We start from the raw sequence: 14938 nt of genomic DNA on the forward strand, positions 1-14938 counted from the left end.
AAAAAAATACAGACTGCTGAATGGATAAAAAATAAGGTTTATCTATATGCTGTCTGTAAGAAATACATTTCACCAATAAAGATACACACATATTGAAAGTGAAAGAGTAGAAAAAGTTATTTTGTGCCTATGAGAATCAGAAGCTAGCAGCAGTCACTACATTCATCAGACAAAATAGATTTTATCACAAAAACTATTAAAAGACACAAAGGGAGCTGGCACCATAGTGTAGTGGATTAATCCTCCAACTGCGGCACCAGTATCCCATATGGGTGCTGGTTCTAGTCCTGGCTGCTCCTCTTCCCATCCAGCTCTCTGCTGTGGTTTGGGAAAGCAGTGGAAGATGGCCCAAGTCCTTTGGCTCCTGCACCCATGAGGGAGACCCAGAAGAAGCTCCTGGCTCCTGGCTTCCAATAGACCCAGCTCCAGCCATTTGGGGAGTGAACCAGCGGATGGAAGACTTTTCTCTCTGTCTCTCCCTCTCACTGCAACTCCACCTTTTGAATAAATAAATAAAATTTTAAAAAGACACAAAGAATATCATTATGTAATCATTAAGAAATCAATTCAACAGAAGATGTGATCATATTAAATGTATCTGTACCCAATGCTAGGGCATCTAGTTTTATAAAACAATGTTGTGGCCAGCACTGTGGCATAGTGGATGAAGCTGCCATGTGCAGTGCCAGTATCCCATAAGAGTGCCAGTTCAAGTCCCAGCTGCTCCACTTCCAATCCAGCTTTCTGTTAAGGTCTGGGAAAGCAGTAGAAGAAGGCCCAAATCCTTGGGCCCCTGCAACCTCATGGGAGACCCACAAGACCCTCCTGGTTCCTGGCTTCAGATTGGCCCAACTCTGGTCATTGCAGTCATTTGGGAAGTGAACCAACAGATAGAAGATCTCTCTTCTCTCTTCTCTCTCTCTCTTTTTCTCCTGTTCTCTGTAACTCTCCTTTCAAATAAATAAATAAATCTTTACAAAACAACAAAAGTAATTTTAAACTTAAAGCAGTAAGTACCTACTTTAAAAAATTGGAAGGGTATCAAGTAAATGACTTAGCAATGAATCTCAATGATCTAGAAAAACAAGAGCAAAACAAACCAAAAATTAGTAGGAGGAAAGAAATAATAAAAATTTGAGATGAAATAAACAGGATAGAAATTTTAAAAACTATACAGAATCGGTAACATGAAGAGTTTGTTTTTTGAAAAACACAAACAAAATTGATAAATCATTGGCCAACTAGCCAAAACAGTAGAAACTCAAATGAATAAAATTGGCCGGTGCTACGGCTCACTTGGCTAATCCTCTGCCTGCGGTGCCAGCACCCCGGGTTCTAGTCCCGGTTGGGGTGCCATCCTGGTTGCTCCTTTTCCAGTCCAGCTCTCTGCTGTGGCCCAGGAAGGCAGTGGAGGATGGCCCAAGTGCTTGGGCCCTGTACCCGCATGAGAGACCAGGAGGAAGCACCTGGCTCCTGGCTTTGGATCTGCGCAGCGTGCTGGCCGTAGCAGCCATTTTGGGGGTGAACCAATGAAAGGAAGACCTTTCTCTCTGTCTCTCTCTCTCTTAGTCTAACTCTGCCTGTCAAAAAATAAAAAATTTTAAAAATTAAAAAAATTAAAAATTAATAAACTCATGGGTGAAAAAGAAATTTTATAATTGATACCACAAAAATACAAAGAATCATTAGAAACTATTACAAAAAGTTATATGCCAATAAATTTAAAAATCTGGAAGAAATGGATAGATTCCTAGACACAAATGATTTACTGAAATTGATGGATAAACACATAGAAAAGTTCAATAGAAAATAACCAAGATGGAGACTGAATCAATAATAAACAGCCTCCCACCAAAGAAAAGCTGAGAACTGTATAGCTTCTCTACAGAATTATATCAAACTCCAAAGGAGAAATTAATACCAATTCTTGTTCAACTATTCAAAATAATTGAAAGAGAGGGCACCCTTCCAAACTCATTCTATGAGGCTGGCATTATATTAATTCCAAAACCAGAGAAAGATACACCAAAATAAAAAAGAAATATAGGCCAGCATATCTAATGAACATACAGGCAAAAATCCTTAATGAAATATTAGCAAATCAAATCCAAGAATATATCAAAGAGATCATTCATCTAGATCAAGTGGGATTTATCCCAGGGATTTAGGGATGGTTTAACATATGGAAAGAAATAAAAGTGATATATCACATCAGTGAAAATAAAGATAAAAAACATAGGATTAGCTCAATAGGCAGAGAAACATTTTGATAAAATATGGCATCCTTTCATGAAAATAACCTTTAAAATGTTGGTACAGAAGGAACATTCATCAACACAATTAAGGCAATATTTCACAAACCCACAGTGAGTATCATACTGAATCTGGAAAAGCTGAAAACATTCCTCCTAAGGTCCGGAACCAGATAAGGATGCCCACTCTCACCATTACTATTCAACACAGTTCCTAAAAGTTTTAGCCAGAGCCATTAGGAAAGAAAAATAAATCAAAGTGTTACAAATTGGAAAGAAAGAAGTTAAATGATTCTTGTTTGCAGATGGCATGATCCTTTAGGTAGGGGACCCAAAAGACTCCAACAAGAGACTAGGAACTCATAATAGAATTCAGTAAAGTGTAAGAGTATAAAATCAACAACAACAAAAAAATCAATAGTATTCTTATAGACCAACAATGCTTTGGCTAAGAAAGAACTCCTAAGAAAAGTTTTAATCATAGTAGCTACAAAAAATTTTAAATATTCTGGGATAAATCTAACCCAGGACATGAAAGATCTTTACATAAAAATTATGATACATTAATAAAACAAATAGAAGACAGAGTTCATAGACTGAAAGAATTAATATCATCAAAATGTCCACATTACCTTAGGCAATTTACAGATTCAGTGTGATTCCAATCAAAATTCCAAAGACATTCTTCACACAATTAGAAAATAAAATCTTAAAATCCTATGGGAACACTAAAGATCCAGAATAGACAAAAAAAAATTAGACAATAAAGAGTTAAAAGTATCACAATACTAGATTTACTAGATTTCAAGACGTACTAAAAGACTGTTATAATCAAAATAATATGGTACTGGTGCATGAACAGACATGTAGACCAACGGATCACAATAGAAACCCCATAAATATTTTTATAGAAAGCTTTCATTTAATAAATATGGATTATAGCAATTCTTCCCCCATACCCGCCCTCCCAACCCCAAACCATCCCACCTCCTATTCCCTCTCCCATCCCATTCTTCATTAAGATTCATTTTTAGTTATCTTTATATACAAAAGATCAACTATATACTAAGTAAAGATTACAACAGTTTGTACCCACACAGACACACAAAGTATAAAGTATTATTTGAAGACTAATTTTACTGTTAATTCTCATAGTACAACACATTAAGGGCAGCGGTCCTAAATGGGGAGCAAGTGCACAGTGACTCCTGTTGTTGATTTAACAACTGACACCCTTATTTATGACATTAGTGATCACCCGAGGCTCTTGTCATGAGCTGTCAATGCTATGGAAGCCTCTTGAGTTTACAAACTCTGATATTATTTAAACAAGGCCATAATCAAAGTGAAAATTCTCTCATCCCTTCAGAGAAAGGTACCTCCTTCTTTGATGGCCCCTTTTTTCCCACCGGGATCTCACTAAGAGAGATCCTTCATGTAGGTCATTTTTTTTTACACAGTGTCTTGGCTATCCATGCCTGAAATGCTCTCATGGGCTTTTTAACCAGATCTGAATGCCTTAAGGGCTGATTCTGAGGCCAGAGTGCTCTTTAGGACATTTGTTATTCTATGAGTCTGCTGTGTGGCCTGCATCCCATGTTGGATCATTCTCTCCTTTTTAATTCTATCTGTTATTATTAGTACACACTTGGTCTTTTTATGTGATCCCCTTGACACTAATCCTATCTTTATGATCAGTTATGAACTTAAACTGATCACTTTAGTAAGATGGCATTGATACATTCCAACCTAATGGGATTTGGAGTCCTATAGCAGGTTTTTAGCTTTACACTTAGGGGTAAGTCTGAGGGAATGTGTGCAAAACTGTACATCTCTTATTCCCACTCATATTTAACAGGGATCAATTTTCAATTGGAATTAAACACCTAAGAATAATTGTATGTTAAAGAGTTCAACCAATGGTATTAAGTAGAAAAAGATAATACTAAAAAGAATAAAATAGTAAGCTGTTCCTTGGCAGTCAGGACAAGGGCTGATAAAGTCATTGCTTCTCATAGTGTCACTTTCACTTCTACAGGTTTCCTTTTAGGTGCTCAGTTAGTTGTCACAGATCAGGAAGAACATATAATATTTGTCCCTTTGGGACTGGCTTATTTCACTCAGCATGATGTTTTCCAGATTCCTCCATTTTGTTGCAAATGACTGGATTTCATTATTCTTTATCGCGCTATAGCATTCCATAGAGTACATATTCCATAATTTCTTTATCCAGTCTTCTGTTGATAGGCATTTAGGTTGATTCCATGTCGTAGCTATTGTGAGTTGAGCTGCAATAAACATTGAGGTGCAAATAGCTCTTTCATTTGCCAAATTAATTTCTCTTTGGGAAATTCCGAGGAGTGGGATAGCTGGGTCATGTGGTAGGGCTATATTCAGATTTCTGAGGAATCTCCAAACTGTCTTCCATAGTGGCTTTACCAGTCTGTATTACCTCAACAGTGGATTGTGTGACTTTTCCCCTACATCCTTGCCAGCATCTATAGTTTGTTGATTTCTATATGAAAGCCATTCTAGCTGGGATGAGGTGAAACCTCATTGTGAAACCCCAGAAATTAAACCACATGTCCACAACCAACCAATTCTTTAAAAACGAGCTAAAATCATTCCCTGGAGAAAGGATAATCTATTTAACAAATGGTATTAGGAAAATTGATTTCCACATGCAGAAGTTTGAAACAAGATCCCTATCTTATACTCTATAGAAAAAAAAAATCAAAGTGGATTAAGGATCTAAACTTAATACCCAATACTATCATGTTACTAGAGGAAAACAAGGGAAATACTGAGCAATATTGGCTTAGGCAAAGAATTATTGGATAAGACCCTAGAAACACAAACAATAACAGCAAAGATAGACAAATTAAATTATATCAAGCCAAGAAGCTTCTTCATAGGAAAGGAAAAAAATTAACAAAATTAAAAGGTAACTGATAGGAGAGGAGAAATATTTGCAAACTATGCATACAATAAAGGATTGATATCAAAATATGTACAGAGCCCAAGAAACTCAACATAAATAAAACAATCTTGTTAAAAATAGAAAAAATATATGAACAGAAAGTTTTCAAAGGAGAAAATACAAATTGCCAATGGACACATGAAAAAATGTTCAGGATCATTAGCCATTAGAGAAATTCAAATAAAAAATGAGGTATCACCTCACCCTAGTAAGAATAATTATTATCTAAAAAGAAAAAAATAACAAATGCTGGCAAGGAGTGGTGAAAAGCACATCCTATAAAGTTGCACTTATGAAATGCATTGAAGTTTGCATTCCTTGAATAAAAGGTTTATGGGGGAAAATGAATTCGAATATACATTTGAAGTTAAATAAATATCAATTCCAAGATAAAGTTAATTAAAAAATAGATCTTAGTAAAAAATAAGAATGGGAATAAGAGAGGGAAGAGGAAAAGGAGTGAGAGTGTGGGTACAGTGGGAAAAATCAATATAGTCCTAAAATTGTACTTACAAAATGCATGAAGTTTATATTCCTTAAATAAAAAGTTTCTAGGGAAATAAAGGAAGAAAAAGGTATCCTAATAGACTGTTGGTGGGAATGCAAACTCATACAGTGTTATGGAGAACAGCATGGAGATTTCTCAGAAAACTAAGAATAGATCCACCACATGACCCAACAATCCCACTCTGCGAATATAACCAAAGAAAAAGAAATCAGTATATTACCAGCACTTACATGTTTATATCAGCTCAATATACCATAGCTATCTTATGGAATCAACATTGATATCTATCAACTGAAGACTGGATAAAGAATATAAATAAATATATATATATATACACATACACACATATATATGATGGAATATTACTCAGATATTAAAAAAGAATTAAATCCTGACATCTGCAACAAAACAGATCTGAGGGGAGATTTTTATGCTAAGTGAAATAAGACAGACCCCAAAAAGACAAATATATTTTCTCTTATTGTGGTAGTTAATATATAGAGTATAAAACATCTGTGAATGTCATATTATTTGGTATAGAGTTAAAAGTACCACCTCACTGAACCATACCATATAAATGACAATATATTATTTCCCATATTAAAAAATGAGTAATGAGTTCACTTTCATGTTGGTGAAAATGTTTTGGAAATATATTAAAGTGATAGATGCACAATATTGTGCATGTAAAAAATGTTTGAATTATACACTTTAAAAAGGTTAAAATGGTAAATTTTTGTTATATGTGCTTTACTAATATAAAAGTTTCTTAAAAAGAAACACTAAAGAAATTTAAAAAAGTAATAAAAAATGAACAAATATAAATATTAAAAATGGAGTAGACACTAATTCAACAATATCAACAGTCACTTTAATTGTCAGTGGTGTAAATAAATAATTTAAAAAGACAAACTGTCATAGTGGACAAAAACTTCAAGATTCAAGTTTATGTTGTCTATAAGAAACATAATCTTAAATATAAAGACACAGATCAGTTGAAAGTAAAAGACTTGGGGGCCAGTGCTGTTGCACAGTGGGTTAACACCCTGGCCTGAAGCGCCAGATCCCACATGGGTGCCAATTCAAGTCCCGGCTGCTCCTCTTCCCATCCAGCTCTTTGCTGTGGCCTGGGAAAGCAGGAGAAAATGGCCCAAATCCTTGGGCCCCTGCACCAGCATGGGAGACCTGGAAGAAGCTCCTGGCTCCTGGCTTCGGATCGGTGCAGCTCTGGCTGTTGCGGCCATCTGGGGAGTTGAACCAGTGGATGGAACCTCTCTCTCTGTCTCTACCTCTCTCCATAACTCTGTCTTTCAAATGAATACAATAAATCTTTAAAAAAAAGAAAGAAAATAAAAGACTTGGAGAAGATACACTATGCTAACCCTCAACAAAAGTTGGATTAGCTATGATAAAGCAGACTTCATGGATTGAAAATCATTATGAACACATGAAAACATTAGAAAATGATTAAGGAGTCAATTCACCTGCATACATAATAATCCCTTACTGCATATGTGTCTAAAAACAGAGTATCAAACTACATAATGCAAAAATACAAGGGACAAATACCACTTGTTCTCCTTGATAGGTGACAACTAACTGAGCACCAAAAAGGAAACCTGTTAAAGTGAAATGAACACTATGAGAAATGGTGACTTGATCAGCCCTCACCATGACTGTTGATGAGCAACTTGATATGTTATCCCTCTTAGTATTTTTTTTGTTTGTTCTACTTAGTACTTTTGGTTGAATAGTATAATCAATACACAATTCTTCTTAAGTGCTGAAACTTAACTGAAAAGTGATTGCTGTTAAATATAAGAGTGGGAATAAGAGAGGGAAGAGATGTGCAATTCGGGACTGCTCAAGCTGACTTACCTCAAATGGTAGAGTTAGAAACATACCAGGGGATTCCAATTCAATCCCATCGAGGTGGCATGTACCAATGCCATCTCACTAGTCCCAGTGATCAATTTCTGTTCACAATTGATTGTAATAATAGGACTAAGAACCAAAGGGATCACATAAACAAGAATAGTGTCTGCAAATACTAGCTGATAGAATCAAAAAGGGAGAGAACGATCCAACATGGGAAGTGAGATATACAGCAGACCCATAGAATGGCAAATGTCCTAACAGCACTCTGGCCTCAGAATCAGCCCTTAAGGCATGCGGATCTGGCTGAAATGCCAATGAGAGTATTTCAGGCATGGAAAGCCAAGACACTCTGGGGGAAAAAAAAAAAAAAAAAAAAAAAACCTAAATGAAAGATGTCCGTGAGTGAGATCCCAGTGGAAAGAATGGGTCATCAAAGAAGGAGGTACCTTTCTCTGAAGGGAGGAGAGAACTTCCACTTTGACCATGGCCTTGTCTAAAAATTATCAGAGTCAGTGAACTCAGGGGGCTTCCATAGCCTTTGCAGCTCATGACAAGAGCCTAGGCTGATTACTGATGCCATAAACAAGAGTGTCAATTTGTTAAGTCAACAACAGGAGTCACTGTGCACTTACTCCTCATATAGGATCTCTGTCTTTAATGTGCTGTACATTGAGATTTAATGCTATAACTAGTACTCAAACAGTATTTTTCACTTTATGTTTCTGTGTGGGAGCAAACTGTTGAAATCTTTACTTAATGTATGCTAAACTGATCTTCTGTATATAAAGAGAATCGAAAATGAATCTTGATGTGAATGGAAGGGGAGAGGGAGTGGGAAAGGGGAGGGTTGCGGGTTGGAAGGACGTTATGGGGGGGAAGCCATTGTAATCTATAAGCTGTACTTTGGAAATTTATATTCATTAAATAAAAGTTAAAAAAAAGAACAAATAGAAAAATCCATTATTACAAATAGAAACCTCACTTTATTCTTTACCTCATACATCAAGAAGACAAAAGTCAGTATAGATATACTTAAACAAAAGAGCATCATCGATCTTTTTTTTAAAAAAATTTACTTAAGTTATACAAGTTTCATGTATTTCATATATGCAGATTTAGGAGCATAGTGATACTTTCCCTCCTACCCTTCTTCCCACCCGTGCTCCAACCTTTCTGCCTCCTCCCTTTCACATTCCCACTATTAATTTTTACAAAGAACTATTTTCAGTTTACTTTAAGATTGTATAACCTACACTAAATAAAAGAGTTCAGCAAATAGAATAAAGAAAATAACTCTGTTCCTCAATGGAAGAGACAAGTGCTTACATAATCATCAAATTTTTTTTACATTTTTTTTTATTTAGTAAATATAAATTTCCAAAGTACAGCTTATGGATTACAATGGCTCCCCCCACCAATAATTTCCCTCCCACTCGCACCCCTCCCATCTCCCGCTCCCTCTCCCATTCCATTCACATCAAGATTCATTTTCAATTATCCTTTTATACAGAAGATCAATTCAGTATAATTAAGTAAAGATTTCATCAGTTTGCACCCACACAGAAACACAACGTGTAAATTACTGTTTCAGTACTAGTTATAGCATTACTTCACATGGACAACACATTAAGGACAGATCCCACATGAGAAGTAAGTACACAGTGACTCCTGTTGTTGACTTAACAATTTGACACTCTTGTTTATGGCGTCAGTAATCTCCCTAGGCTCTAGTCATGAGTTGCCAAGGTTATGGAAGCCTTTTGAGTTCACCGATTTTGATCTTATTCTGACAGGGTCATAGTCAAAGTGGAAGTTCTCTCCTCCCTTCAGAGAAAGGTACCTCCTTCTTTGATGGCCCCGTTCTTTCCACTGGGATCTCACTCGTGGAGATCTTTCATTTAGGTCTTCTTTTTTTTTCCAGAGTGTCTTGGCTTTCCATGCCTAAAATACTCTCATGGGCTCTTCAGCAATCATCAAATCTTAAAATTTCCATTTAACTCCCAATACCTTAGGTACTGTTGGTGGAAATGTAAACTGGTGTAGCCACTGTGGAAGACAGTGTGGAGATACCTCAGAAATCTGAATACAGACCTAAATTACTCCAGATCAAGGAAAAAATATGATACCTGTATTTTTGGGATTGGCTTATTATACTAAGTATAATGGTTTCTGGGTGTGTCCACCTTGATACAAAAGACAGCATTTCTTTTTTATAGCTGAATAGTACTCCATAGTGTGTGTGTGTGTGTGTGTATGTGTATCATAATTTCTTTATCCAGTAAACAGTTGATGGATAGCTGGGTTGATTCCATATCTTATTTACTGTTAATTGTGCTACAATGAACATGAGGCTACAGATAACTCTGTAGTATGCTAAATTCCTTTGGTTTGGGTAAATTCTCAGGAGTGGGATGGCTGAATCATATGGTAGGTCTGTATTCAGATTTCTGAGGTATCTCCTTACTGTCTTCCACAGAAGCTGCACCAGTTTACATTTCCACCAACAGTAGATTAGGGTATCTTTTGCCCAACTTCCTCACTAGCATTTGTTTTTGTTGATTTTTATATGAGAGCCATTCAAACTGTAGTGAGGTGAACCTGATTGTGGTTTTGGTTTGCATTTCCCTGATGGTTGGTGATCTTCAGCATTTTTTCAAGTGTCTATTGGCTATTTGAATTTCCTCTCTTGGAAAATACCTGTTCAAATCCTTTGCCCATTTCTTAACTGAATTCTTTGTTTTGTTGTTGTTGAATTTCTTGATCTCTTTATAGATTCTGGAAGTAAACCCTTCATCAGTTATATACTTTGCAAATGTTTTCTCCCATTTTCTCAGTTGCCTCTTCTCTTTGCTGAGTGTTTCTTTTGCTGTGCCAAACCTTCTCAGCTTTATGTAATCCCATTTGTCAATTTTGGTGAATAATAAGGGACTTGAACATCTCACTTTCATCAACAAACAGTTCAAATGGACAGAAAATCAACAAAGAAACAACAGAGCTAATGAACACTATGGACCAAGTGGACCAAGTTGCTATCTAGAATTTTTCACCCCTCAGCTGCAGAATACACATTCTTCTCATCAGTGTATAGAGCTTTCTCTAGGATAGACCATGTACTAGGCCATAAAGCAAGTCTCAGCAAGTTTAAAAATATCAAAATCATACCATGAATTTTCACTGACCACAATAAAATGAAGATGGAAATCAATAGCACAAGAATTTTTAGATCATATGCAAACATACGGAGACTGAACAACATGTTCCAGAGTTAACAGTGGGTAATAGAAGAAATCAAAAGAGAAATAAAAAAAATTTCTGGAAACAAATGAAGATTACAAAACATCGTATCAAAACTGATGGGATACAGCAAAAGCAGTGTTAAGAGAGAAGTTTATAGCAATTGGTGCCTAATGAAGAAATTGGAAAGGTACAAAATAAACTATCAGTGCATCTAAGGACCTAGAAAAACAACAAAACAAACCCAAAATTAGTTGAAGGAAAGAAATAACTAAAATTAAAGAAGAAATAAACAAAATTGAAACCAAAAAAGCAATACAAAAGATCTGTGAATGAAGAGCTGTTTTTAAAAAAAAATAAACAAAATTGATACACCAATGACCCAACTAACCAAAAAAATAATAATAAAAAGAGGGAGATTACCAAATAAATAAAATCAGGAATGAAAAAGGAAATATAACAACAGATACCACAGAAATAAAAAGAAACATCAGGAATCACTGATCTTTTAATCTACTTGATCATCATAGAATCCTTCATACCAGTAGACTACATATTCTTCTCAAATTCAACTAGAATATTCACCCACATAGATCATTAAGCATATGATTCACCAACACAGATCATTAAGCAACATAGCCATTAAGCATATCATATTAGCCAGTTTTTTCACTGTTATAATTAAATACCCAAGGCTGCCTAATTTTGTGAAGAACAGAGATTTATTATGGCTCATGGTCCTGTATGTTTGCAGTCTAAGATCAGATGATTCTGTTTCCTCCTGCTTCAGTTTCCAGCTATAGTGTCGCTGGCAGAGTCTCAAGGTCGTATAGAGCGCCACATGGAAAAGGCAGAGAGAGCACATTTGTATATAAATTTGTGGTCTCTCTCACTGAATAAAGCCACCAGGTTTCAGTCATAGGGGTTCTACTCTAATGATGTAATCCAATCTAATCACTTTTCAAAGTCTCCCTTCTAGATACCATAATTGGATTAAATTTCAAATCACCTACTGTCATTAACATAAGACTATGTGAACGATACCGCTTCATGAATTCAGTGAGACAAATAATCAAATCATAGCACATACTCTAACAAATGTAAAGCAACATAATCATTCAAAGTTTGTTCCTGATCACATAGAATTAATGTAGAAATTTATTATAGAAACGTAATTAAAGAAATTTCAAATATTTCGAGATCATACAATATAGTACAAAATTTTACATGAGTCACCTAATAAATTTTAAGAGAAACTTAAATATCTATTTAGCTAAATTAAAAAGAAAACACAGCATATAGAATAGCAAAATTCAGTAAAACCAAAGCCAGTTCAATTGACAAGATCAATAAAGTCAATAACACTTTAGCCATGTTAACCAAGAAAAAAGAGAGACTACACAAATCATAGCTATCATAAATTGAAGAGGAGTCATCATTAATGATTCCATAAACATTAAAGGGATGATTATTAAATATCATAAACAACTCTGTGGTAACAAATGTGATAACTTAGATGCAATAGGCCAATTTCTTTAAAGATAAAAACTACCAAAACTCACATGAGGAGAGATTAATAATCTAAATAGAACTCTACCTATTAATGTGGAATACATCATGAATCATTCCAAAAAGCAATGTATCAGGACCAGATAGTTTCACTGGTGAATTCTACCAAATATTTAATGAAGTTATAACAGCAATTCTCTGTAATCTGTTCTAAAAAACAGAAGCAGAGGGAACATTTCCTGGACTACTCTATAAACTAGCATTTCCTTAATAACAAAATCAGTTAAGGATATTGTAAGAACTGAAAATTAGATAGCAAAAAACATCTCTACAGATTAAAAAATTTTTTAATAAAATATTAACAAAAACAAAATAAAAAGAATAACAAACCATCACCAGGCAAGATTTATTCCAGGAATGCAGAAGATTGTTCTACATCTGAAAATAAATGCAATCTACCACATCAACAGACTACACAGGAAAAACCAGAAAATTATGTCAAGTAATGCAGAAAAAACTTTTAAACAGACCTGATACCCATGCATTATAAAAACTCTCAGCACACTATCAATAAAAGCAGGCTTTCTCAATTTGATGTAAACAATATCTTAAAAAGGATTACAGCTAATATTTCACACTTAGTATTGAGAAAATGGATATTTCTTCAACCACCCTTGTTGGGGAAAATATAAGCATGTAGCCTCAAAGTATTTTTTATTCGATGTAATATTGAAAGACCCAGATAGTAAAAACAATGTAAGAAAAGGGGATATGAGACATACAGATCAAGAAGGAAAAATAAAATTGTCATTGTTTATACTTGGTGTGATTATGTATGAAAGCACAAAGAATCAACAGCAAAGCTCCTGAAACGAACAAGTGGTCAAAGCAAAGTTGCATGATATAAGAGGAATACACTTAAGTCAGTCACTTTTCTCTGCAGCAGCAGTAAATAACGGGAATTTGACATTTAAAAGATAAGATAATGTATAATAGTACCTCCAAAAATGACATATTTCAAGTATAAGTCTAACAAGATATGTAGAGGATACATATGCAGTAAACTACAAAATTCTAATGAAGGAAATCAAGGAAGATTCAATTATTATATTTGAAGTATTCTATTAGGAAATACTAATATAGTGATGGAATGAAAAAGAAACTAATTTGTGCATCCATTATATAACATATATTATAGAAAGTCCCACTTAGATAATCCCTTTTCACAACTGCAAAAATTCTAGGATATGTATATAACTATCACTGTTATATGGCTAAGGAAACTAAAATTCAAAAAATAACTGCAAATAAAAGAAATAACCTTATGATAAAATATTATTCAGCAATTTACAATCATTTTTGGAGAACATTTAATGATGTGATCATACTATAATAGTAGGAAAAAATTCACAGAAGAGTTTTCAAACTCTGATATATCATATGAGCCCAACTTTTATATTTTATTTATTAATTTTTATATTAATATAATTTATTTAAATTATATATTACATATAATTTATTTAATATCTTATTCATTATTTTAAAACAGTTATTGCTCTATAGTTCCGTGAAAATACATTTCAAAACATCAATATGGATTAATTAAAATGTTCATAAGTTACTGGAGGGAGTATAAGTGGTACAGACACATTGGAAAATTGTTTAAATATATCTCACTTAATTTGTACATATGGATATTCTTAAATCTAGCAATCCCATTTCCACCAGTAATGTATTCCTGAGAATTACTTTTGCTACAACTCCTTATTAACACTTATTATTATGGGTCATTTTCATTTTTTAAGCAGTATCTCATTATGGTCTTAATATGCATTACCCTCTGACTGGTGATGCTGTTTTTTATATCTTTTAGGTAAAGTGATCAAACATATTGTCCTTTTTTCATTAGATTGTTCTCTTATTGCTGAATTCTAATAGCTCTTTATATAATCTGGATGCAAGTCCCTTGTCAGACATACATGACTTACTTTCTCATCTTAACCATTTCTTTCAAGGGTAAAAGCATTTAATTTTGATGAAGTTTAAGTTATCTTTTTTTTCTTTTATGACCTGTGGGTTTTTTTTTTCTTTTATAAAACATAGGAAAAAGATTTACATTAAAAAAAAGAACCCTCCCCCCACCAAGCGGTGTTGAAAGGAGCTGGTATGACTAAGATGATTAAGAGGGGTTAGGAGCAAATAGTCTTATAGATTAAAGTTGGGGCTAAGATGTTCATGTTCCGCTTGTAGTGATCTGCAGTGCTTGTGGCCAGTGATACTGTGTTCTTAAAGGAATTGTGATAATGGAAAAGGGGCTCTGGTCAGCCTAGGTACTATGTGTAAGTGGCAGTTATCTATTTTTCCTCAGGGCCTGGAGTTTTTTGAAAGAAGCCCTTCCTGAAGTCTGGATATCAAGATGTTATCTACTGCGGGATAAGTGATATCATGAGTCTTGTGTTCCTGCACCTTAGAGGAATTCAGTGAGCTAACCTTTGTTAAAGATCACTATGCAATCTTAAAAGCAGGTTAAGGAAACTTTGAACTAAGGGAGGAATCTGGGAGACCATGAAAGACTAC

General features: G+C 34.6%; 1 long non-coding RNA gene across 3 annotated transcripts in view; it reads right to left on the reverse strand.

Moving 5' to 3' along the window:
* The window catches only part of LOC127493604 (uncharacterized), a 248366-nt gene that overhangs the window by 180061 nt on the left and 53367 nt on the right, over positions 1–14938 (reverse strand). Inside the window, exon 3 of one of the 3 annotated variants that reach the window (XR_016237280.1) lies at positions 2880–2980. The exons of the other annotated variants lie outside the window; for them this stretch is intronic. This is a non-coding gene — a long non-coding RNA (uncharacterized LOC127493604). Of the gene's footprint in view, positions 1–2879; positions 2981–14938 lie in introns of those variants that run through there. 3 annotated transcript variants of the gene reach the window in all.

Source organism: Oryctolagus cuniculus, chromosome 7 (assembly GCF_051225735.1).
Source record: "Oryctolagus cuniculus isolate XC-2025 breed Fujian yellow rabbit chromosome 7, ASM5122573v1, whole genome shotgun sequence".
Lineage (NCBI taxonomy): Eukaryota > Metazoa > Chordata > Mammalia > Lagomorpha > Leporidae > Oryctolagus > Oryctolagus cuniculus.